Raw genomic sequence first — 5,114 nt, 5'->3', positions numbered from 1 at the left:
CGTAGGAGTGCTTTGGGTGTGCCAAACGTCACAACGTAACTGGGTGGCTATAAAGGTACATTACAGGTATCTCTGAAAGTGTCTGTTGGGTTGGCACGAATCGAGACTGGGATTTGTCACTCCGTGTGACGGAGAGGTATCTCTGGGACCACTCGGTAGGACATCATCATAATGTGCACAATGTGATCAAGGAGTTGATCACGGGATGATGTGTTATGGAACGAGTAAAGAGACTTGCCGGTAACGAGATTGAACAAGGTATCGGGATACCGACGATCGAATCTCGGGCAAGTATCGTACCGATAGACAAAGGGAATTGTATACGGGATTGATTAAGTCCTTGACATCGTGGTTCATCCGATGAGATCATCGTGGAACATGTGGGAGCCAACATGGGTATCCAGATCCCGCTGTTGGTTATTGACCGGAGAACGTCTCGGTCATGTCTGCATGTCTCCCGAACCCGTAGGGTCTACACACTTAAGGTTCGATGACGCTAGGGTTATAAAGGAAGTTAGTATGTGGTTACCGAATGTTGTTCGGAGTCCCGGATGAGATCCCGGACATCACGAGGAGTTCCGGAATGGTCCGGAGGTAAAGATTTATATATGGGAAGTCCTGTTTTGGTCACCGGAAGAGTTTCGGGGTTTATCGGTAACGTACCGGGACCACCGGGAGGGTCCCGGGGGTCCACCAAGTGGGGCCACCAACCCCAGAAGGCTGCGTGGGCCAAGTGTGGGAGGGGACCAGCCCCTAGGAGGGCTGGTGCGCCCCCCACAAGGGGCCCAAGGCGCAAGGAAGAGTGGGAAGGGGAAAACCCTAGTCCAGTTGGGCCTTAAGGCCCACCTAGTGGGCTCCTCCCCCTCTCTCCCCTCTTGGCCGCCCCTTTGGTTCCCATCTAGGGCTGGCCGCCACCCCTAGGGTGTGGAAACCCTAGAGGGGGCGCAGCCCTCCCTCCCCCCTATAAATACATGAGGTCTAGGGGCAGCCCAACACACATGAGAACTTCTCCTCTCTTGGTGCAGCCCTGCGTCTCTCTCTCCCTCCTCTTCTGTGGTGCTTGGCGAAGCCCTGCAGGATAGCCACGCTCCTCCATCACCACCACGCCGTTGTGCTGCTGCTGGAAGGAGTCTTCCTCATCCTCTCCCTCTCTCCTTGCTGGATCAAGGCGTGGGAGACGTCACCGGGCTATACGTGTGTTGAACGCGGAGGTGCCGTCCGTTCGGCACTTGGTCATCGGTGATTTGAATCACGACGAGTACGACTCCATCAACCCCGTTCACTTGAACGCTTCCGCTTAGCGATCTACAAGGGTATGTAGATGCACTCTCCTTTCCCCTCGTTGCTAGTTTCTCCATAGATAGATCTTGGTGACACGTAGGAAAATTTTGAATTTCTGCTACGGTCCCCAACAGTGGTATCAGAGCTAGGTCTATTGCGTAGATTCTATGCACGAGTAGAACACAAAGTAGTTGTGGGCGTTGATTTTGTTCAATATGCTTGCCGTTACTAGTCCAATCTTGTTTCGACGGTATTGTGGGATGAAGCGGCCCGGACCGACCTTACACGTACTCTTACGTGAGACTGGTTCCACCGACTGACATGCACTAGTTGCATAAGGTGGCTAGCGGGTGTCTGTCTCTCCCACTTTAGTCGGATCAGATTCGATGAAAAGGGTCCTTATGAAGGGTAAATAGCAATTGGCATATCACGTTGTGGTCTTTGCGTAGGTAAGAACCGTTCTTGCTAGAAACCCATAGCAGCCACGTAAAACATGCAAACAACAATTAGAGGACGTCTAACTTGTTTTTGTAGGGTATGCTATGTGATGTGATATGGCCAAAGGATGTGATGAATGATATATGTGATGTATGAGATTGATCATGTTCTTGTAATAGGAATCACGACTTGCATGTCGATGAATATGACAACCGGCAGGAGCCATAGGAGTTGTCTTAATTTATTTATGACCTGCGTGTCAACTTAAACGTCATGTAATTACTTTACTTTATTGCTAACCGTTAGCTGTAGTAGTAGAAGTAATAGATGACGTGACAACTTCAAGAAGACACGATGATGGAGATCATGATGATGGAGATCATGGTGTCATGCCGGTGACGATGATGATCATGGAGCCCCGAAGATGGAGATCAAAAGGAGCAAAGTGATATTGGCCATATCATGTCACTATTTGATTGCATGTGATGTTTATCATGTTTATACATCTTATTTGCTTAGAACGACGGTAGTAAATAAGATGATCCCTCACAACAATTTCAAGAAGTGTTCTCCCCTAACTGTGCACCGTTGCTACAGTTCGTTGTTTCGAAGCACCACGTGATGATCGGGTGTGATAGATTCTAACGTTCACATACAACGGGTGTTGACGAGCCTAGCATGTACAGACATGGCCTCGGAACACATGCAAACACTTAGGGTTAACTTGACGAGCCTAGCATGTGTATAGACATGGCCTCGGAACACAGAAGACCGAAAGGTCGAGCATGAGTCGTATGGTAGATACGATCAACATGAAGATGTTCACCGATGATGACTAGTCCGTCTCACGTGATGATCGGACACGGCCTAGTTGACTCGGATCATGTAATCACTTAGATGACTAGAGGGATGTCTATCTAAGTGGGAGTTCATAAGATGAACTTAATTATCCTGAACATAGTCAAAAGGATTTTGCAAATTATGTCGTAGCTCACGCTATAGTTCTACTATTTAGATATGTTCCTAGAGAAAAATTAGTTGAAAGTTGAAAGTAGCAATTATGCGGACTAGGTCCGTAAACTGAGGATTGTCCTCATTGCTTCATAGAAGGCTTATGTCCTTAATGCACCGCTCAGTGTGCTGAACCTCGAACGTTGTGTGTGGATGTTGCGAACATCTGACATACACATTTTGATGACTACATGATAGTTCGGTAATGTTAAATGGTTTAGAGTTGAGGCACCAAAGATGTGTTTTTGAAACGTCGCGAAACATATGAGATGTTTTGAAGGCTGAAATTAAGATTTCAGGCTCGTGCCCACGTCAAGAGGTATAAGACCTCCGACGATTTTCTTAGCCTACAAACTAAGGGAGAAAAGCTCAATTGTTGAGCTTGTGCTCGGATTGTCTGAGTGCAAACAATCATTTGAATCAAGTGGGAGTTGATCTTCCAGATGAGATAGTGATGTTTCTCCGAAGTCATTACCACCAAGCTGCTAGAGCTTCGTGATGAACTATAATATATCAGGAACATATATGATGATCCTTGAGATATTCGCGATGTTTGACACCACAAAGTAGAAATCAAGAAGGAGCATCAATTGTTGATGGTTGGTGAAACCACTAGTTTCAAGACGGGCAAGGGCAAGAAGGGATACTTCATGAATCGGCAAATCAGCTGCTGCTCTAGTGAAGAAACCCAAGGTTGAACCCAAACCCGAGACTAAGTGCTTCTGTAATAAGGGGGAACAACCACTGGAGCGAAATTACCCTAGATACTTGGTAGATTAGAAGGCTGGCAAGGTCGATAGAAGTATATTGGATATACATTGTGTTGATGTGTACTTTACTAGTACTCCTAGTAGCACCAGGGTATTAGATACCGGTTCGGTTGCTAAGTGTTAGTAACTCGAAATAAAAGCTACGGAATAAACGGAGACTAGCTAAAGGTGAGCTGACGATATGTGTTGGAAGTGTTTCCAATGTTGATATGATCAAGCATCGCACGCTCCCTCTACCATCGAGATTGGTGTTTGCGTTGAGCATAGACATGATTGGATTATGTCTATCGCAATACGGTTATTCATTTAAGGAAGATAATGGTTACTCTGTTTATTTGAATAATACCTTCAATGGTCTTACACCTAAAATGAATGGTTTATTGAATCTCGATCGTGGTGATACACATGTTCATGCCAAAAGAAAGTAATGATAGTACCACCTACTTGTGGCACTGCCACATAAGTCATATCGGTATAAAACGCATGAGGAAGCTCCATGTTGATGGATCTTTGGGCTCACTCATTTTTGAAAAGTTTGAGACATGCGAACCATGTCTATTGGTGTATATGCATGAAGAAACTCCATGCAAATGGACCATTTGGACTCACTTGATTTTGAATCAGTTGAGACATGCAAATCATACCACATGGGCAAGATGACTGAAAGCCTCGGTTTCAGTAAAATGGAACCAGAAAGCAACTTGTTGGAAGTAATGCATTTTGATGTGTGCAGTCCAATGAGTGCTGAGGCATGTAGTGGATATCGTTATGTTCTTACTTCACAGATGATTTTGTTGAGTATATTTACTTGATGAATCACGAGCCTAAATTATTGAAAGGTTCAAGTAATTTCAGGGTGAAGTTTAAAGATCGTCGTGACGAGAGGATAAAGTATCTATGATATGATCATAGAGATGAATATCTGAATTACGAGTTTGGCACAGAATTAAGACATTGTGGAAATTGTTTCACAACCAATATAGCCTAGAACACCATAGTGTGATGGTGTGTCCGAACGTCATAACTGCACCCTATTGGATATGATGCATACCATGATGTCTCTTATCGAATTACCACGATAGTTTATGGGTTAGGCATTAGAGACAACCACATTCACTTTAAATAGGGCACCACGTAATTCCGATGAGATGACACCGTATGAACTATGGTTTAGAGAAACCTAAGCTGTCATTTCTTAAAAGTTTGGGGCTGCGACGCTTATGTGAAAAAGGTTTCAGGCTGATAAGCTCGAACCCAAAGCGGATAAATGCATCTTCATAGGACACCCAAAACAATTGGGTATACCTCCTGTCTCAGATCCGAAAGCAATAAGGGATTGTTTCTAGAATCGGGTCCTTTCTCGAGGAAAAGTTTCTCTCGAAAGAATTGAGTGGGAGGATGGTGGAAACTTGATGAGGTTATTGAACCATCTCTTCAACTAGTGTGTGGCAGGGCACAGGAAATTGTTCCTGTGGCACCTACACCAATTGAAGTGGAAGCTTATGATATTGATCACGAGACTTCGGATCAAGTCACTCCCAAACCTCGTAGGATGACAAGGATACGTAATCCTGTCTTGGAAGTCATGTTGCGAGACAACAATGAACCTACGAG

Source organism: Triticum urartu, chromosome 5A (genome assembly GCF_056163025.1).
Source record: "Triticum urartu cultivar PI428250 chromosome 5A, HENAU_Tu73, whole genome shotgun sequence".
NCBI lineage: Eukaryota > Viridiplantae > Streptophyta > Magnoliopsida > Poales > Poaceae > Triticum > Triticum urartu.
The sequence above is the reverse complement of the archived record's forward strand: the minus strand, read 5'-3'. Positions refer to the sequence as shown.